Genomic DNA, 23206 nt, shown 5'->3' on the forward strand with positions numbered 1-23206 from the left:
GGGGATCGTGGGGTTAGGTGGTATAGGAAAAACGATGTTGGCAACATAATTCTTCAATAGGAAAACATTAGATTATAGTATATCATGTTTCTTATCTGATGTTAAAGATAAGAAAGGTAATGATTTAATTTCGTTGCAAAAAAAACTTATTGAGTTATTAGATGTACCAGATGATAAAAAAAAGAAGGGTTAATGATGTTGCTGAAGGTAAAGTGGTGATAAGGAATCATCTCTCATCTGTTAGCTTCTTAGTAATTATAGATGATGTAGATGATGAGGATTGGGTTGATGCATTTCTGCCACATCAAAGTGGAATTCACCCTGATAGCTTAATATTGATTACATCTAGGAACATATAGGTTCTCATAAACTCAAATGTCAAAGAGGAGTCCATATATACCCTAAGCGGCCTTGACTATTGCAAAACTTAAATTACTGATCATTGACGATTGCATAGAATTGAAGGAGTTGCACAGTATTGAAACATTGATATCTCTTAGCGTGTTGTTTGCAAATAAATGGGTGAAGTTGATGTGTGAGACTCCTCTCCAGATGTGATAAATTATTACGGCAAGGTCTATAAAGATCTCACTTCCAGACTGTAGATTCACTCCAAAGAAAAAGGAAAAGATTCCCCCCTCTTAGTGGTTGCGATTGTGATATATTTTGGTGGGCCTAATCCCGTGTATTGGAGATCACAATTGTCCAAGGGGGAAGCTCAAAAAAAAGTGCATTCAATACTGAGATGCGAGATTCCGATTAACAAAGGAAATAAGCCCCCTGCGCAATTTTCGAAAGCCTTAGCGCCCAAAGGGCTCAACCCTTTGTTCCAGCCCCCGATCATATGCGAGAAGTTATAAAAGGAGCTGAAATCATGGGGCCTAAGGGGGAGATCAAAAGTGCCCAATTGTTTCGTCATATTTTAAGGCCCGCCGCTGAGAAACTTCGTCATTACACTACAGCAGGGCCTGGAGGGCACGGTACAAAAATTTAAAGGTGGATGGGTTAGCAGCCCCGACATTGAATGAAGCAGGGGGGAGTGAGTAAATGATAGTATGGGAGGCCCTATGGAGACTTAATGGCTCGGCATGGAGTCTCGCTCCTCTACACAGCGCAGCATTGCCCAGAAACACTCCATCACTTCTCCATGGAATAAATCACTCAGACAGTTAAAGCAGAATTGACAGAAACCAGCCACGCAGCAAGTGGAAAACATCACGACAGGGACGTGGCTTGATAAGGGGCCTCCACTGAAGCAGCAAAGGGACACCACCTCCTTTCTCTCTCCATTTTCTTTCATTGTTCATTGATTTCTATTTATTTCCAAGAAGGGATGTGTTCCCTATTGTAATATTTAGGTAGCAGAGCCTTACAGAGGCTAACACAACTAGTCTAGTATGGCAGGGCTCTGTACTCTGAGACATTTTGACTGTAACTCAAGCTCTCCCCCCTTTTCTTATAAAGACGGGGAAGTAATATTATAAGGGGGTTCCCGATTCTCAGACCTGTAAGGGATGAACTCTGTGTTTCCATTTTGGTTTAATATGTTTTTATGGGACGTCACTGATATCATGGTTGTTTGTATGGATAGATTATTGGGCCCTTTGAGATAAATGGTGTTTCCCTACTGATTCCAAGCATGATTAATGTGCAGCAATTTCCTCTTGGTAATCTCATTTCACCTGTGTTTTTCTTTCTTTGAAATAGTGTAACGAACACAGTTGGTTCCTCTTCAATCTATGCATTTATCTTAGCTTCTTTGGCAAAGAATGATACCCATGTTATGTTTGATATGAAACCATGTTTTTCTCCTCTATTTCTATCATCTCATTGGAAAACCATGGTTTAGGATTCTTCTTGCTTACAACTCTATCCATTGAATTCCCCTTTATGTTGGAACATCGATGCCTAGGATTTTGTTTGCTACAGCCCTATGCATCTATTTCTCTTTCTCCTTTCTTCCTCTCCACCATCAATACAACTTCAGTTTAAGCTGTCTCATTTTAGTGTGTCGGCCACCAGAAGGAGAAGTCATTTATTTTTTAGATTTCCCAAATACCCTCCAACATTTGGATCCATGAGTTGGCCTGAATATTCCTCTTTGAAATGTTATTGAACCAAACCCCTCCTATTTCCTTTTTGTTTTACGTGACAATTGGAGTGTTGTAACGCCCCTTACAATATAACCTCACAAGCACTCCTCTATTTAAGATGTCTTAGGCATGGGTCTACAGTCAACCCAGAGGTTGTCCTTAGGGGGGATTTCCTTGCTTCTTGCTACACTTGTGCTGCTGGTGTAAGATTTAGCCACAACAATAGCCTTGTAAAAATGTGTTCCATGCAATCACCTTCAACATCAAGGAATTGCAAACTACTCATATTAATATCGTCATAAATCTGACCTTATTCGCAATCAAAATTATCGTCTTCATATTCTCCATAAACTATTCTAACTCCTCGCACAACTATTATCTATCCATTCTAAAAACATGACAGTTATTATCCATTCTTTTTGCAAAACGATGAGAGAATTTAAAAAACAGAAAACGATTGTAGAATTAACCAGATTAAATGATTTAACACTTATTGATAATTTCTGCAACAAATCATTATTGTCCTCCTCTGTCCAATGTCAGAGATGACGTGGAAATCCTGGGGTTTTGACAAGTTCTCTTCCCATGTCTCTAAGGTGATCGTGCATTTTCATCTTTTTTTCATGATCGAATTCTACTAGACATGTGTCCTATATATTTTGAAACCCCTCCCCCAATATTCTTATCACCATATCCCTATCTTCTCCTATGAAAAAACAGGAAATATCCAAGAATATCTCTTTGTCCTCCTCCTCCAAAGCATTATAACTGATTTGAAGTTTTTGTTTATTCCACTGGGAAGTGTGCATCCAAGTTTATTCAATTCATCTTCCCAATAGGATTTGTTTTTTCATTTAAGAAGTGCCCAAATTACCTTTAAAGATAAAGGCAATCCACCGCAAGCTTTTACAAACTTCTCCACTAAAGATTCAAATTCTTGGGGTGGAAGGAATGAAAAAATAAAATATCAAGAGAATGCTTTTCACTAAGGCCACTTAGGGTATATATGGACTCCTCTTCGACATTTGAGTCTATGAGAACCTGTCTATTCCTAGATGCAATCAGTGTTAAGATATCAGGGTGAATTACAATTTGATGTGGCAAGAGTGCATCAACATGATGATCATGATCTACATCATCTATGACTACTAACGCTTTAGATGATGATAGATAATTCTTGATCATCCCTTTACCTTCAGCAACATTCGTAACTTTGTTTATTTCCTCACTTGGTACATTCAACATCTAAAGGAGTTTTTTTCTGCAACAGAATTAAATGATTACCTACATGATCTTTAACATCAGATAAGAAACATGATCTACTATAATCTGATGTTTTCCTATTGAAGAATTATGTCACCAACATGGCCTTTCCTATACCACCTAATCCCACGATCCCCAAGATCTGAGTTTTTCTGCTCTATTGTTGCCACAACAAAAAAAATCAAAATATTCCACCTTCTCATCCAAAGTGGTTGGATATTTAGCTATGTCCTGGGCTAAGGCTACCTTTTTCACCTTTTCTAAGACCTCATCAACCACCTTCTCTAATAGCTTCCCCTCATATTTGATTATTCACACGAACATAAATAAAAATAATGAGAAAAAGAAGTTTCCAATGCAACTACATGTAACATAATATAATATAATAGCCAGAGGGGTTGGGATTTTGATTTCTCACCCATTACACACTTCCAGTTCAAAATTTCTTCTCTTTGCAAGTTCACGAAGAGCATCTCTCTACTTTTGAATCTTGTTGCGATCGTGCCGCAAACTCTGATGATCGTAGTTGGTTTTCCTTGCGAGTTCATCTAACACTTCAACATAAGCTCTCTTTTTGCCCTAGTTCTATGAAAGAAATTACAAGGCAGAGGAGAGGAGTTTATGCCTCAAGAAAAAAACTTACGGAAATCAAATTCTTCAGTTGCGGTGAGAAAATCGCAACTAGACAAGAGCTTGTAAAAAACACAAAAAATGACTCACGTAGGACAATATAAAAGAGAGTGGTTGCAATAAAACTAGACGTGAAAGTTTAAACCATATCACAAAAAAACATACTTTAGATTAAGATATCAAAACATATGAAAATACATTCGCTTGATAAATCGAGGTTGCATCTTTATGTAAAACAAAATCTTACTGTGGTTTACACTTCATGAGGGTTTGCAGAGTAACTCTCTGTAAAACTCCATAAGGAATTGTTTTCACGCACCCAACAATATTTTCTCCACGATTTTCTCTCTTCACCTCTAAGACTTGCACCCTTTCAACTCTCTCTACTATGAAAAAAGACTTTTACATTCATATTTATCTAAACATACATTTTTGATTCATTAATTTATGTGAGAGAAAATCATTAAGACACATGATGGATGATTATACAAAATGAATGATTTTTTGAACTTGCAGACGTTACGAAATGCAAGTAATAGTTGCAAACTGAATGCTTTCCCATACATATTTAATGACTCTGCAGTAAATACCCTTTTGACTTTAATTATCTGATGTGTGTTTAACCCGGTGGTTGAGATTAATTTTCCAACACTCCCCCTTAATTACAATTTCCACTATTGACAATTCCCAAACAGACTCTGAGATAAACAAAAATTTCACGTGCCAATGGTGTTAGGATATTCCGAAACATAGGAAATAATTAAGTATAACTTGGTCTAGTGTATAATTAGGTAAAGTGTGTTACTTGTGTATGTACTTTTTGTAACTTACAATCTGACGATCATGATATGTTCTAGACATGAAGTGAACCGACAGTTCATTCTCTTCTTAGTATTACTGATACTTGATATGTGGCTTAGCACCCGATTAGTCCATGATCTCTATTTAAAGAGCATGGAGGGTCATTCGTTGGGTGACCTTTTATGAGATAAACTTGTGTAAATTTTATTTATTTTACATTAATAAATTGCCTGAAGTGGCCTTATTGGCTCAGGCCGTGGACTGTTTTCCTCTTCAAGGGTTTTAACCACATCAATAATACTGGTGTATTGATCTATGATCATTTTGTGAGCGGTGTCCTTTGGTGTTCAATCTAAGGAACTTACCCTGTAAATTCTTACATGGTATCAGAGTTATTCGAGGGCCGCATCCATTGGTGATCCAAATCTGAAGCCGATACAACTGCATCCGACTGTCATTTCCTAAAACTATTGTTTTTCACTACTTTCGACAGTTCATTCTCTCCTCGGTATTACTGACACTTGATCTGTGGCTTAACACCTTATTAGTCCACGATCTCTATTTAAAGAGCATGGAGGATCATTTGTTAGGTGCCCGTTTATGAGAGAATCTTATGTAAATTTTCTTTCTTTTACATTAATAAATTTCCTGAAGTGGGCACGTTAGCTCAGGTCGTGCATTGTTTCCTTCTTTGAGGGTTTTAACCACGTTAAGAATACTGGTGTACTGATCTGTTATCTATTTGTGAGCGATGTCCTTTGGTATTCTATGTAAGGAACTTACCCTATAAATTCCTACAAATGGATTTCTGAAAATATCAACAAAATGTTCCTGCAATCTGCAGTACTACAACAAAATTTCACAATTGTTAATTAAATCTCTAATAAAATGAAATTTAGCTTCAATGTGTTTGATCCTCTTGTGAAAAATAGAGTTCTTTGATTGTGAAATTGTGGCAGTGTTGTTGCAGAAAATAGTTGTTGTTCCCTCTTGGTCGTGGCATAGATCCCTCAACATCCTTCTCATCGAAACTATCTGACATCTGCTGTTGTTGCGACAACATATTAAGCTTGAAATGGCTCCAGAAAACAAATGAAAAACATATCCTGACGTGCTCTTTTTCTCATCGACACTTCCTCCCCAGTCACTGTCGGTGTAACCAACCAGCCTAAACTCATCTGTAATAATGTATAAAAGACCATACTATTGTGTCCCATTGACATACCTTAGAATCTTTTTTGTTGTTTTCTAATGCATCTCCTTAGGTGTCTCCATGAAACTCGACACCAAACTCACTACATACATTATATCTAGCCTAGTGGCAGTCAAATACATCAAGTTTCCCACCATACGTTTGTGTAATGTTGGATTGATATTGCTGCTGCAATATTCTTTTCTCAACTTCAACCCCATGACATTTGGAGTTGTTGCGGGCTTGTTGTTCTTCATTTTACACCTCTCCAAAATGTGTGCTACATACTTTTCTTGGGAAATAAAAATACCATTTTTTGTTTGCTTCACTTCTATGCCTAAAAAGTATCTTAACAACCCCAAGTCAGTCATTTCAAATTCACTTTTCATGACTTCTTTGAGATCAACGATGAGGAAATCATCACTACTTGTAAAAATTAAATCATCTACATATAAATACGAATCTTACCATCACTCTCTTTGATTGAGAGAGTAGGCTCTCCATCACATTTGTCGAAGCCATTGTCCAACAAGTAAGCATCTATCCTACTATACCATGCACACGGTGCTTGCTTCAACCCATAAAGAGCTTTCCTCAACCTATACACCTTGTCTTCTTAGCCTTCTACCTCATAACTAGGTGGTTTCGAAACATATACTTCCTCTTTTAGAATTTCATTCAAGAACGTTGATTTTACATCCATTTGATACACTTTCCATCTATGTTGCACTGTAATCGATACGACTGTACGCATTGTCTCCATCCTCGCAACTGGCACAAATGTGTCCGCATAATTTCTTCCATGTTGTTGCTTATATCCTTTGATAACTAGCCTCACTCTATGCCTTTCAATATTCCCCTCAACATTTCTCTTGGTCTTATATACCAACTTGACTCCAATGAATTCTTTTCCTTGTGGAAGGTTCACTAACTCCCATGTGTCATTCTTTTCTATTGCTTCTATTTCTTCCTCCATTTCCGCAACCCATTTTTCTTCTTTAACTGCATCTTCAAAATGGATTGGGTCATCTACACGACAAAATAATTTAAATAAGGAATTCAAACCAATGCTACTCTCAACTTCATCTTGCTCATAAATTTCATTTAAATTTCTGAATTTTGGTTTTCTTATGCTTGCGGAAGACAGGCTTGACATGTCACTCGTTGTTGCGCTTTACAGCATGCTTGGAGAAGAACTTGCTTGACTGTGCGACATTGTCTTATTATTTGTTGACCGTGTTACTTGTTGCATGATTTGTTGGACTTGAATAGGAGTAGAGGGAGTCAATGTTGAGGAATTGCTTGTGAATTCCATGCTCCTTGCAAAATCAAAGGAATTCATTTGAGATGTATATGCCACCTCTATTAGTCCTCAAGACTTTGATGTAGTGTCCACATTGCTTTTCAACAAGAGATTTGTATTGACGAAAGCACTCAAACACTTCACTTTTCTATTTTAGGAAGTAGACCCATGTCTTCCTTGTATAATCATCTATGAAAGTCAAAAAATAATGGCTACCACCAATTGATGGTGTCTGCATTGGTCCACATAAATCTGAATGGACAATCTCCAAAGGTGCCTTTGCCCTTATTGACTTTCCTACTAGAAATGTATCTCTATGTTGTTTTCCCAAGATACATCCTTCACATAGGTTGTCTGGTTTTTCTATGAGTGGAAATCCCTTCACCATGCCTTTCCTATGCAGCAAATTCAAACCTCCAAAGTTGAGATGACCAAATCTCAAATTCCATAACCAATTTTCATCTTTGACCTCTGCTTGATAGTTTACTTGTGTGACAGTTGCAACTTTTCTTTCATCCTCTTGTGAATTCATTGACATTTGTGCTTGTGCACCTTCTTCCTTCAAATTTGATTTTATCTTTAAGGGAAACATTCTATTGTTTGTCATCTGAACTTTTGTAATCAACTGCCTACTTGGAGGCTTATCCAAAATTGTGCACTCAACATTTTTGAAAAATACATTATATCTCTTTTGCATGAGTTGTCCAATGCTTATGAGGTTATGCTTCAGACCAGGGACAAAATAAACATATGACATGTATTTATTCTCCCCCTTATTTGTTAGAATATTGACTCTACCTTTTCCCATGACAGAGACTTTTCTATCAGTACCTAATGTCACTTCAAATTTCACACTTTCATCTAGATTGGAAAAAATTTCTATGTTCCCTATCATGTGGTTTCTACACCCCGAATCTAGAAACCATACATCACTTTGTTTTTCTTGAGCTACATTACAAGCTCAAAACATGCTAGCATAGTCCTGATTTTACTTTTTGAAATTTACACTTGGTTTGTTACTTATGTCATATTGCTTCTTTCTACATTCATTTGCATAATGACCATACTTCTTACAATAATGACATTGAACTTGAGATTTATCATACCTCTGACCTTGTGCTTGATTTTGGCTTGGGCCTTGATTTGAATTTTGATTGATGTCCCTTCCAATTGAGCTTGAAGGGTTGCCTCTTCCACCTCTGTGTGGGCATCTTCCTCTTCCTCTAGCATTTGATCTTCCTCTGCCTCTACTTTGACTAAATGAAACTTATGCCTTGAAGGCATCTTCCAATGAGGATCTTGTTGCTCTATTCAGTCTATGTTCATGAGAAATCAGTGATGCATGAAGCTCATCTATTGAAAATTGTGAGAGATACTTTGTCTCTTATATGGCCGTAACAATGGTATCAAACCTTGTTGGCAGACTTTTCAACACTTTCTCAACTATTCCCCTTTCCTCAAGTGTCTCACCATGAGACCTGATTTGAGTAACTAGTCCAATTACATGTGTAAAAAACGAGTCTACATTGTTAGACTCTTTCATATAAATTGTCTCAAAATCTCTCCTTATCATTTGTAGCTTTGTTGTCTTTACTTTTGCCATACCTTGGTTGGCTATTTGGAGGGTTTCCCATGCTTGCTTAGACTTTATTATTGCTGCAATCCTTGGGAAAATTATTTCATGGACTGCTTGAAAGATGTAGAAGAGGGATTTTGCATCCTTCTTCCTATTGTCCCTCAAAAAATCCCTTTCTGGTTGTGCCAAGGCATTGTATGTTGCTGCATCTACTCATTCTTGAAAACCATTCTCCACAAAATCCCAAATGTCTTGAGAAGAAAACAATGCATTCATTGTTATAGCCTAGTAGTCATAATTTTTTTCCATTAAACTGAGGTATTTGAGGATTATTCAAGCTTGTGCTTGATGCTTCCATTTCTCACTATAAATTTTTTTGTCATTGCTAGAAAATATGCTCATGTGAAAGAAATTACAGGGCAGTGAATAAGAGTTTATGCCTCAACAAAAGAATTCGACGAGCATATAAAAACACAGAAAATGACTCATGGTAGAACAGAGTAAAAAAGAGTGGTTTTTGTAAAAATAGACATCAAAGTTTAAAGCCATAGCACAACAAACCATACTTTAGATTAAGATATAAAAAATATGCTCATGTGAAAGAAATTATAGGGCAAAGAATAGGAGTTTATGCCTCAACAAAAGACTTCGACGAGCATATAAAAACACAGAAAATGACTCATGGTAGAACATAGTAAAAGAGAGTGGTTGTTGTAAAACTAGACATCAAAGTTTAAAGCCATATCACAACAAACCATACTTTAGATTAAGATATAAAAACATGTGAAAATACATTGGCTTGATAAATGGAAGTTGCATCTCCAATTGAAACAAAATTCTTACTACCGTTTACACTTCACCAGGGGTTGCAAAGTAAATCTCTGTAAAACTTCGTAAGAAACTATTTTAAGGCCCCCACCAATGTTTGCTCCACGGTGATTTTCTCTCTCTTCACCTCTAAGACTTCACCCTCTCGACTCTGTCTACTATGCAAAAATACTTTTACAATCATATTTATCTAAACATACATTTTTTATTCATTAATTTATGTCAGAGAAAATCATTAAGACACATGATGGACGATTATACAAAATGAATGATTTTATGAACTTGCAGAGTTGCAGAGGTTGCTGACTGCAAGTAAGAAGAGTTGCAGAGGTTGCGGACTAATAGTTGCGAAGTGAATGCTTGCCCATACATATTTACCAACTTTGTATTAAGTACCCTTTTGACTTTAATTACCTGATGTGTGTTTAACGAGGTAGTTGGGATTAATTTAACGACACTCCCCAATGTGTGTTTAATGTGGTAGTTGGGATTAATTTAATGATAGGGTCCCTCAAATTCATCAGGCTTCATCTAGTATAAGAATTAGAGGGGCCTTCGTGTCCAACATTTAGACAAGTTCATCTGAACATCAACTTGAATTGACATATCCTTCAAAGAATATTTCCACATGAACCAAGGCCAATCCAATGGTCTGTTGAATCTGAACACTGAAATCATCTCCCCATTACAATTCAGGCTGATCGAGGAAGACTCTCAGTCCATGTAAACGAAGATGCCAGTAGAGATGGCTGGAAAAAAATTCTTTGCATTTAGACCACGATAATTGATAAACATATTGTGGTCGGAATTAGCAGCAAGGGAGATGGAGGATTGAGCCATTGCCGATTGGAAAATATAAATGGAGGTGATGGGAAAGATGCTCGATGCCACATAGAAAACATGCAAGGAAGGATATTAGCTACAAGTCTCAAAGTGCAGAAATTCTGGAAAATTTGCAATGAAAATTTTGGTGCGTCGAGAATCCTTGAGAGATCTATAATCCTACCTACTAGTAGAGTAAATCAAACCCATTTTCTAGGGTCATGTTTATACGAGTTCTCCATGGGTTAGTACTAATATAGATCTATTTTAATTAATTATGGATCTATCAAGAGCCAAGAGGGATTAAATTTCAAACTTTGAAAAAATATTTACATGTCAACGGATTTAATTCCTTCTAGTGCTTGGTAAATATGTGATTAAGATAGATCTATAGTGGTAATTTTTCATTGTTTATTTTGTATTTTTGAATATTTTATCATTATTAATATTTTTTATTAAAAATTGAATGAGTTACGCATTTTACTCTTATTAAGAAGTAACTATATTAATAATAGTATTGTCTTTCAGATTAATCACGTTCTTGAGATTTGGTCGAGGTTTCAAACCAACTATATCATTTTATCTTTAATTACTTTTTCTTGCCGAACATTGGAATATTTTACTAAGGTAACATTAATACACACACAATAGAGAGAGGGAATTCATACTTGAAATATATTAGTGAATATGGATATTCAAACAATTTATTTAAGTTTTATATATATATATATATATATATATATATATATATATATATATTACTTTATCTCTATAAAGTAATGTAAAATTATATTATTTAAGATAGACATGGAAATATTTTATTTATTACTTGAAGGGTGGAAGTGAAATATCAAAGAACCAAGTAGAATGAAAGTGAAACACTGATTGAAAATGAACCTCTAGTAGATTTTTAATTGTTTATTTATATGGTTAATTAATTTTTGTTTTTTGTTTGTTTTGGTTGACATTAGCGAAAATGATTTTATTATCTTTTGAGGACATAACATACTTACACATAATTAAAAATCACGAAAAGGCTCATTCTACAATCGAGTATGAGGTAAGTGTAAGTGTGTAAGTATGTCATTGTCCTCAAAAACTAATAAAAATAATTTTCGCTAATGCCAACCAAAAAAAAAAAACTTAAATAACCATATAAATAAATAATTAAAAATAGAAGAAAGGCTCATTCTATAATCCAGTATGAGGGACGTGTAAATATGTTACGTCCTCAAAAAATAATAAAAATAATTTTAAGTAATGTCGACTAAAACAAAAAAAATAAATAAATAACCATATAAATAAATAATTAAAAATTAACCAAGAAGCTCATTCTACAATCCAGTAAGAGGAAATTGTGAGTATGTCATTGTCCTCAAAAAATAATAAAAATAATTTTACCTAATGTCAACCAAAACAAAAAAACAAAAGTTAAATAATCATATAAATAAATAATTAAAAATAGAAAAGAGGCTCATCCTATAATCCAGTATAAGGGACATGTGTAACTATGTCACCTCCTCAAAAAACAATAAAATTAATTTTCACTAATGTCAACAAAAAAAATAAAAATAAATAAACAATTAAAGATTGACGAGAGGCTCATTTTACAATCTAGTATTTCACTTTCATTCTACTTGGTTCTATGATATTTCACTTTCACTCTTCAAGTAATAAATAAAATATTTCCATGTCTATCTTAAATAATATAATTTTATAAAACTTTATAGGATAAAGTAATTAAAAATATATATATATATTTCTCTTATAAATATCTCAATATAAAACTTAAATAATTTTTTTGAATATCCATATTAACTAATATATTTTAGACTTCAGTATGAACTCTCTCTCTCTCTATTATGTGTATAATAATGTTTGCCTTAGTAAAATATTTCAATGCTTGAAAAAAAAGTGATTAAAGATAAAATAATGTAGTTATTTGTTAATAAAAGGAAAATGTGTAAGTCATTCAATTTTTAATATAAAATATTAATAATGATAAAATATTCAAAAATACAATATAAACAATGAAAAATTAACACTATAGATCTATCCTAATCACATATTTACCAAGCACTAGAAGGGATTAAATCTCTTGAAGTGTACATTTTTTTGAAGTTAGAAATTTGATACTCTCGGCTCTTGGTAGATTTGTGGTTAAAATGGATCTATATTGGTTCTACAATCCAATATGAGGAAAATGTGTAAGTATGTCATGTCCTCAAAAAATAATAAAAATAAGTTGTGCTAATATCAACCAAAAAAAATAATAATCATATAAATAAGTAACTAAAAATCACCGAGAGGTTCATTATACAATCAAGTATGAAGGACATGTATGTCACTGTACTCAAATAATAATAAAAATAATTTCCCCTAATTTCAACCAAAACAAAAATTAAATAACCATATAAATAAATAATTAAAAATAGAAGAGAGACTCATTGAGCCTAGAGGCTCATGTTACAATCCAGTATGAGGAACATGTATAAGTATGTCATGTACTCCAAAAACTGATAAAAATAATTTTCAATAAAGTCAACCAAAACAAAAAAAAATAAAAATTAAATAACCATATAAATAAATAAATAAAAATAAAAGAGAGACTCATTCTACAATCTAGTATGAGGGACATGTGTAAGTATGTTAAGTCCTAAAAAATAATAAAAATAATTTTAACTAACGTCAACCAAAATCATGATAATATAAATAAATAATTAAAAATAACCCAGAGACTCACAGTATGAGAGACGACTTGTAAGTATGTCATTGTCCTAAAAAAATAATAAAAATAATTTTACCTAATGTCAACTAAAACAAAAAAACACAAAAATTAAATAACCATATAAATAAATAATTAAAAATAGAAGAGAGGCTCATTTTACAATCTAGTATGAGGGACATGTGTAAGTATGTTATGTCCTCAAAAAATAATAAAAATAATTTTCATTAATGTCAACAAGAAAAAACAAAAATTAAATAATCATATAAATAAACAATTAAAAATCGATGAGAGGCTCATTTTACAATCTAGTATTTCACTTTCATTCTACTTGGTTTTATAATGCTTCACTTTCACTCTTCAAGTAATAAATAAAATATTTTCATGTCTATCTTAAATAATATAATTTTATATAACTTTATAGAGATCAAGTAATTAAAATATATATATATATATATATATATATATATATATTTCTATTTCTATTTCTATTTCTATTTCTCTTGTAAATATCTCAATATAGAACTTAAATAAATTGTTTGAATATCCATATTAACTACTATTATGTGTGTACTAATGTTTATCTTAGTAAAATATCTCAATTCTCGAAAAGAAAAAGTAATTAAAGATAAAATAATGTAGTTGTTTGGTAATAAGAGGAAAATGTGTAAGTCATTCAATTTTTAAATAAAATATTAATAATGATAAAATATTCAAAAAAACAATATACACAATGAAAAATTACCTCTATAGATCTATCTTAATCACATATTTATCAAGCACTAGAAGGGATTAAATCTTTTGACGTGTATATTTTTTTTGAAGTTTGAAATTAGATCCATGGTTAAAATGGATCTATACTGGTTCTAGAATCCAGTCTGTGGGAAATGTGTAAGTATGCTAGTTTTTTTGCTAAAAAAATAAATAAATAATTAAATAATCATATAAATAAATAATTAAAAATCATGAGAAAATAGTCAGCTAAGACTACCTCTCATGGAAATGGTCATACGTGAATGACTTACTTAACGCAATTGAATCCCAAAATGATATCTAATATAATGCACTGCTTAAACCCCCTAATACTTAAATTCAAAAAGAGTAAAGGGATCTCTACTTGAATGGTTTATGAAGCACAAAACTTGCTAAGGTTTTGCAAATGGGGTAGTTAGCTAAGTGGGCTTGATTGTGGGGAAAATTCCACAGTTAAGCACGCTTGAGCCAGAGGAGGTGATCTGGGATGGGTGACCTCCCAGGAAGTCTTGGTTACCGGGTGCAAGCCCCGGAAGTGATGATTGACGCTATGTGATTCATTTCACTAGTTTCAATCCCACTTCTTCACCCCTATCGACATCACGCGATGCAATGAGTGCTAAGTGAACTATTCAAAAATCATGAGAAATTAGTCAGTTACAACTACCTCTCATGGAAATGGTCATACGTAAATGACTTAATTGTCCAAGCCGTGGTAGTGATGATTGATGCCATGTGATTCATTTCACTAGTTTCAATCCAATGAGTGCTAAGTGAACTATTCAAAAATTATGAGAAATTAGTGAGTTACCACTACCTCTCATGGAAATGGTCATATATGAATGACTTACTCCCGGAAGTGATGATTGATGCTATGTGACTCATTTCACTAGTTTTAATCCAATGAGTGCTAATTGAACTATTCAAAAATCATGAGAAATTAGTCAGTTACGACTACCTCTCATGGAAATGGTCATACGTGAATGACTTACTTGTGCAAGCCTCGGAAGTGATGATTGACGCTATGTGATTCATTTCACTAGTTTCAATCCAATGAGCACTAAGTGAACTATTCAAAAATCATGAGAAATTAGTCAGTTACGACTAACTCTCATGGAAATGGTCATATGTGAATGACTTACTTGTGCAAGCCCCGAAAGTGATGATTGACGCTATGCGATTCATTTCACTAGTTTCAATCCAATGAGTGCTAAGTGAACTATTCAAAAATCATGAGAAATTAGTGAGTTACGACTACCTCTCATGGAAATGGTCATACCTGAATGACTTACTTGTGCAAGCCCCGGAAGTGATGATTGACGCTATGTGATTCATTTCATTAGTTTCAATCCAATGAGTGCTAAGTGAACTATTCAAAAATCATGAGAAATTAGGTAGTTACTACTACCTCTCATGGAAATGGTCATACGTGAATGACTTACTTGTGCAAGCCCCATAAGTGATGATTGACGCTATGTGATTCATTTCACTAGTTTCAATCCAATGAGTGCTATGTGAACTATTCAAAAATCATGAGAAATTAGTCAGTTATGACTACCTCTCATGGAAATGGTGATACCTGAATGACTTACTTAAAGCAGTTGAATCCCAAAATGATATCTAAGTGAACTATTAAAAAATCATGAGAAATTAGTCAGTTATGACTACCTCTCATGGAAATGGTCATACGTGAATCACTTACTTAACCCAGTTGAATCCCAAAATGATATCTAATATAATGCACTGCGTGAACTCCCTAATACTTAAATTAAAAATCACGGAAAGGTTCATTCTACAATCGAGTATGAGAGTTAAAATGAATCTATACTGTTCTAGAATCCAGTATGTGGGAAATGTATGAGCTAAATATATAAGTGTGTCACGTCCTCAAAAAATAATAAAAATAAGTTTTGCTAAAAAAAATATTGAAATAATCATATAAATAAATAATTAAAAATAACCAAGAGTTCATTCTACAATGGAGTATGAGGTATGTGTTGTCCTCGAAAATAATAAAAATAAAATTTGCTCATGTCAACCAAAACTAAAAAAAAACAAAAATTAAATAACCATATAAATAAATAATTAAAAATAGAAGAGAGAGTCATTCTACAATCCAGTATAACGGACATGTATGTATGTCACCTCCTCAAAAAATAATAAAACTAATTCTCGCTAATATCAACCAAAACAAAAAAAGACAAAAAATAAATAATCATATAAATAAATAATTAAAAATAGAAAAGAGGCTCATTGTACAATCCAGTATGAGGGACATGTTTGAGTATGCCAGGGCCTAAGAAATAATAAAAATAATTTTAACTAATGTCAACTAAAACAAAAAAAATCATATAAATAAATAATTAAAAATAACCAAGAGGCTCATTCTACAATTTAGTATGAGGAACTTGTAAATATGTCATTGTCCTCAAAAAATAATAAAATTAATTTTACCTAATGTCAACCAAACAAAAAATTAAAAATTAAATAACCATATAAATAAATAATTAAAAATAAAAGAGAAGTTAGGCTTATTCTATAATCCATATGAGGAGATGTGTAGAGATGTCACATCCTCAAAAAATAATAAAAATAATTTTCACTAATATCAACAAGAAAAAAATAAATAAAATAATCATCTAAATAAACAATTTAAAAAGTATCAAAGACTCATTTTACAATAATGTTCCACTTTCATTCGACTTTCACTCTCTCTCTATTATGTGTATACTAATGTTTACTTTAGTAAAGTATTTCAATGCTAGAAAAAAAAAAAGTAATTAAGAATAAAATAAGTTAATTATTTGTTAATAAGAGGAAAATGTGTAACTCATTCAATTTTTAATATAAAATATTAATTATGATAAAATATTAAAAAATACAATATAGACATCAAAAAATTACCATTATAGATCTATCTTAATCACATATTTACCAAGCACTAGAAGAAATTAAATCTATTGATGTGTACATTTTTTTTGAAGTTTCAAATTTGATCTCTCTTGGCTCTTAGTAGATCCGTAGTTAAAATGGATCTGCACTAGGTCTACAATCCAATATAGAACCAAGTAGTGTGGTTTCCCTTGAATAACAGTGACAAGTGCATTCCCGAATAACAACTAGAGATGAGTGTAGCTCGTGACAAGTGCATTCCCGAATAACAACTAGAGATGAGTGTAGCTCGTTTTCCTAGGTCATAAAGAAACAAGTTAACTCCCCAAGACCTAGAGGCATCTACCTTACGGACCACCAACAGGTTATTTTCCTGTGATTTTCTTTGAATAATGATGATGAGTCAGCGTGCATCCAAAAATATCACCAAAAATAACTTTGCCTCGTGTTATAAATTTTCTTGCCCAAAAAACACAAAAAATCTAAAGCATTCTGGGTAACAAAGGGATGAAAAGCCAAAAAAAGATAAAAATAAATAAATAAATAAAAATAAAAAAAATGAAAACTATGTTGATTGAAAAACATTTCGTGGTGGGCCCCACAATTCCATCTCCTTTTTCAAGTACCCACATTTTTGTCGGCTTCTGCTTTTATCGACGCCGTATAATAGACTACTCTGTATGAATGCAATTCTATGTAAATGCATTGGAGCCCATAAACAAAACCAAGGCGGTTTAAAAGATCGTGTCTTGACTTGAAGTCATCAAAAGATACTCTGAACAAACAAAATTTCACTTCCTTTGTATTCTCCCAGATCAATACTTACTACTTTTGCTGTGATTCAAATACAGTTATAGATCACTGAATTTTTGCAAACCCATTTTCTTTCTGCTTTTATTCCTTAACAGTAACTTGTCATATGATAGCTTGAAGCCTGATTTATTTCTTATATAGTATATCACACCACTTCCTGAGCCCTACTCATACCCACCTTTCAAACACCCTACTGGATTGAAGTTTGAGGATGTAGGAAGATGAGCAGCAGCAGCATTAGCAATGAGCAATGTGAAGGCATAGTAATTGTGGGTGGTGGAATTGCAGGGCTTGCCACTGCAGTTGCCCTTCAGAGGTACTTAATATCTTCTTCTGTTCATTTCCCTGCAACTTTGTATCCATTTAGCTGGTATAGGTCAATGGCTTCATGAAAATAATCAGTAATGATTTTTCCTTTAAAATCTCCGATATTACTATAGAGTTCCTAAATCCTTGATATAATTGATGTGAAATAACTATTCCACTTTCCATTCATAATTTAGTGTTCATTTCCCTGCAACTTTGTATCCATTTAGCTGGTATAGGTCAATGGCTTCATGAAAATAATCAGCGTTTAAAATCTCTGATATTACTATCAGAGTTCCTAAATCCTTGATATAATTGATGTGAAATACCTATTCCACTTTCCATTCATAATTTAGTTTTTGAGATGGCAAAGCTCATTATTTAAACTTAATACCAAGCTATCTTTATTGATTGTGATAATTCCATATACATGAATGCATAAGGAATAAGGTGGGTTTCTGCAGAATACCCTGTTCTGATATTTTAGTTAACAATTTATATCTACAGATAAAAGGTTATGGGTTCCAAGCACTCCGGTGTTCTCCAGCTTGGTGTTTTGGTTAAAATCCATGCCTATGAATTTTATCTCCTTCAGCAGTCTTTCTTGATTGCAACAGCTCCATCTCCACATAGGAATAAATAGTCAGTGACCTGGATACCTTGCTGACCACCCAAGTTTGGGTTGAGATCCATATTTGCAAGTAGGTTGAGCTCCATGTGTTCGCTGTGGCTTGAGAGGTCTGAGTGACAGTTTTGCATATAAATCTTTTAGAAACAGTTCGATCGTTGTTACTGGTTTCTTAGTTTCCTTGTTTACACCGGAGTTCATCTCTGTTCTTTCAGAAAGCCAAGCCAAATCAGCTCATCCAAGTCATAGTCGCAATTTGACTCGGAAATATGGTTCAGACTTGCAAGACCAACACAAGTGAATCAGATCGACTCAACGAAGCATCATGCCTATAAAACACAGAGAAAAAACAAACCAAAAACATTTATTTTGCCTGTTTTCCTGGCCAGATTTCGCCGCAGACAAATAGCAGACTTGTCAAATGTCCAAAGTCTTATGAAATTTTGCAGTATGCAGTACCATCATGTACTTTGAAATCAATTAATATTGAAAATTTGCATTTATATTGATATTGTAGGTTTTCATATTCATAGATTTTTTCTCTTTCTCATCTATATATATATACCCTCAAGACAACCGCCACTCAGAAATCACGGCTTACCCTTGAACATTGCTAAGCCTGGTAATAGTAACTTTGGTTTTGATGTTGGACAATGAACGAGATAGTGTAACAGAGTGTTTTTTTTTCTTTCGTTTGTTAAATTTCAACTTCATTTTTGTTCCATGCCTCTGCATATCCAACTATCCCATTAGGTGAAGGTTAATTTTTCCGGCTCCCGTTTGGTTAATATTTCAAAAGCAGGATTCTGAAAATTGTTTGAACTAGTACTTATTGTGGTCATATTGACTGCCAAACATTGCGTCTTCATTAGGGGTCCTCATTCATATATTTGCTGATTTGTCACATTTGTAATGACCTTGTGCAGAGTTGGTTTGAAGAGCTTGGTGTTAGAGCGAGCAGACTCTTTACGAACCACAGGCACTGCATTGGCTCTAATGACCAATGCTTAGAGGGCGCTCGATGTTCTCGGTGTTGCAGATTCTCTCCGCCTGAAGCATCTACAGATACAGAGGTATGTCCATAGCATCACTCAATTTGATCCTCTGTAGTTTACCTCCAACAGCCCTTCCAACAATAATTTAGCTTCTTGTCTGCCAACTTGCAGGGCACAAGTGACTTCCTTCCCTTCAGGATTTACCAAGCAGCTCTCATGCACTGGCTCTTGTAAATTGTAAGTATGCCAACATAACTCTTGGCTAATAAATTTCTCAAAAAGCATTCAAGACCATAGAAAACATAGATACAGCAATTGTAAAAACACATCATCTTATAATTTCTGCCCTCCTGGATTCAGGATTTGATCGTTGAAACATTAAGACCACAATTCCCAACACACGACTGATCTTATTGCATGCAGACTTTAGAATAATGGGTTTCTAGTTCTACCTTTTACAGAGGGTTGATATAGGTGCAACCAGTGGATAGGTAGAAACATGTCCATCTGCATTTCAATATTTTCAAGATCAAAATGACCAGTAGGGAAAACTAGAGGAGCCTGCCATAGCAAAAGGTTGATGCCATGCTAGAATATGGACACCTATCAGTGTCATATGCTTGTCTGAACCCTAAGTCCAACCAAAAATTCAGAATCATAAGAAGCCCCTTGTTATTGGGCACAATATTCTTAACATCCTTTGCAATCACAGTTAGATCTGTGGAACCTGGTACCCAAAAACAGCATGCTAGGACAGGAGAAAAATATTCTCAGTTCCAGACTGATATCAGGTAGTTTTTTGTTTTGCCTCTAGACGATACCTCAAGCTTCTACTTTTGAAAAACAAAAATATTCTCAATTATATTGGATGTTTTTCCTGATTTGCGCATTTTGTTATCCACTCCCTCTCATCTTAAATGCCTCTCATGTTAGGGTTGTTGGTTCTTTCAGATTAATGCCCTTGCTTCTCTGGTTCAGATTAATGCTTATCATGTTGCCTCTTTGCCTAATATTTACTTGTTTACCTGTTTTTATTCTTTATTTTTGTTCCTACTCATTTTTGCATTTAGGAGATTCCTTCGGCACTCTTAGCTGGACTTAACTCCATTGCAGATTCTGGGAATATTTCAGAATCTTACAAACATGAGCAAAGTAAATTGTTTGACCTCACTCATGTTTGTCAGATGCCAGAATAGTCCCAGAATCTGCAATCCTGCACTCCCTCATTGCCACTATGACATGAGGTACTTTATATTTCCATTATCTATTTTGGTCATTTGTGGACATCGAGATAATTTCTTCTTTCTTTCATATGCTTTGTGATGCTAAGAACTTTTCCCTGAGTACTTTTCCTATCTACCAGAGGGAATCATGAAGTTCGGTGTGTGAAAAGGCGTTTGCTTCTTGAAACACTTGCAAAAGAATTGGCTCCAGGAACAATCAGATTCAACGCTAAAGTTGTTTCCATTCAACAATCCACAAACTCTTCTTTGACGACAGTAAACCTGGAAGAAGGAGCACTTATCAGAGCTAAGGTAGATTCTGAAATCCAAACTTCTAATCCCCATTAAATGTAATGAAACTTGGTGTAAATGCAATGATAAATTGAATCTCCCCTTGCTAAACAAAGGTAATTTTAATAACCCATGTGCATTGGTTTCTATCAGATGGGAACCTCTGCAGTGGGTTTTCTCACGCAGAAGCACTTCATTTTGTATTTGTGACAAAACTACGGGGCTCTGTTCATTCAAGTTCGATCATTAAATCTATCTTCTATGGTGTGATGTTGGCCTCAACCATTTGGAATTTGTTTCTACTCACAGGTACTGATAGGTTGTGATGGAGTACATTCCGTAGTGGCTCATTCGCTGGGGCTTCCAGCCCCTAGTCCCTCTGGGAGATCTGGCATTAGGGGATTGGCAACGTACCCTGAAGAACATAAGTTTGGGCCAAATATGCTGCGATTTATGGGAGAACATTTGCGGGCAGGTGTTGTTCCGTGTAATGAGAATGATGTTTACTGGTTCATAGCCGGGACTTCACTTCCTTGTGGTATAATACTCCATCAACATTTGATATAATCACCAACCTTAAAAGTAGATTCTTAAAAGTTATTGAAAGCTTCTATTATATTCCTGTCCGATAATTTTGAACAACTACATTGCCTTTGAATTGATTAGCTTGACATGGTCATCATCCAATAGCAGTCACAAGCCATGTGAACTATTTGAAAACAAATGACAAAAATATAATACATAACTAGTTGGATGCGTTACAGATTCAGATATTGGACGTGATCCAAAGGGTATATTGGAAAAAGCATTGGAAATACTTGAGATTTTCCAGAGGATGTTCTGGACGTAGTAAACAAAACTCAAATGGACACTTTAACATCAACGACACTCAGCTTGAGATGGCCATGGGCAGTTTTATTTGGAAAACTGTGTAAGGGTAATGTGTGTGTTGCAGGGGATGCAATGCATCCTATGACTCCAGCCTTAGGACAAGGTGGTTGTTCTTCACTTGAGGATGCAGTGGTTCTTGGAAGGTGCTTGGGAGAAGCAATGGCAATCATGAATGGTCCAGAAGAAGAGAAAATAATTGAAGAAGCATTGAAGAAATATGTGGAGCAAAGGAGATGGAGAGCATTTTGGCTGATAAGTGGAGCACATATAGCAGGATTATTGCAACAAGGATCTGGGGGTTTTATAACAAGATTCTTGCGAGATAAGGTTTTGTCTAGCAGGTTCTCCCAATTTTTTTTGAATTACGCAGACTTTGACTGTGGAACACTCTCTTCATGTAATCCTTCCTAATAATCTCCATTATCACTAATCGCCTACTGCTTCCATGCTGGATGCCTCACCAATAAACATGGCAATTTCAGATGAACAGAATTGGTTGATACTTGTCTATTGAGGCTAAGGTCTACTAAGACTAAGACAAAAATAGATTCAATTTTTTTCCTTGATACTATCTAATCTCTATATTAAAGTCTGGTCAGCTATGTATATATTAGTGATCTGGTCACCTATGTAAATATTAGTAAAGTACAACGAGCAAAAATTATCTGCACAACAGATTAAATGACCTTTACTATTTGCAGAAATAACAGTGTCCAGCATACACAAGTTGTTAGATTTGCATCCAGGCCATGAGCACTGGTTTTTTTAAATGTGAACTTGTAAAAACCTAAAAAACTGATTCAATAAGATGACAAAAAATATAAAATATATAATTAACTAAGAGTAATGATGATTGAGAAAGATAATGGATATGGACCTCATACGTTACAGTTCAGATATACTTTGACGATTAAAGGTTCCTTCTTATGGTATTTAGACCATACTTTGAAATCCTAATGAAATTGAAATTGATTGAAGGCAACAAGGGAAGGGTTAAAGAATCCAGGTTTCAATTAGATTAAAAAATTTGGATCCATATTTTCAAGATAGACTTACTTATTCATGAATAGTGAACTCTATAATGTTGCTTATATTTGAAATCATAAATCTGAAATCTGAGCTCTTATTTATTAATAAGCTTACAAATAACTGAACAATGAAGGAACCCATTGTTAAAACAT

At 34.1% G+C, this 23206-nt stretch overlaps 1 pseudogene across 1 annotated transcript; it reads left to right on the top strand.

The window, feature by feature from the left end:
- Window positions 1-17595: 17595 nt before the first annotated feature.
- On the top strand, window positions 17596-22469 carry LOC149211665 (monooxygenase 2-like; annotated as a pseudogene). The gene is made up of 6 exons (XR_016250720.1): window positions 17596-18007; window positions 19552-19698; window positions 19792-19857; window positions 20984-21155; window positions 21444-21672; window positions 21899-22469. The product of XR_016250720.1 is annotated as a monooxygenase 2-like (transcript).
- The last annotated feature ends 737 nt before the right edge of the window (window positions 22470-23206 follow it).

This window comes from Pinus tabuliformis, chromosome 1_1, assembly GCF_031772625.1.
Source record: "Pinus tabuliformis cultivar Carrire ecotype Pingquan chromosome 1_1, CPIR1, whole genome shotgun sequence".
NCBI classification, from domain to species: Eukaryota; Viridiplantae; Streptophyta; class Pinopsida; order Pinales; family Pinaceae; genus Pinus; species Pinus tabuliformis.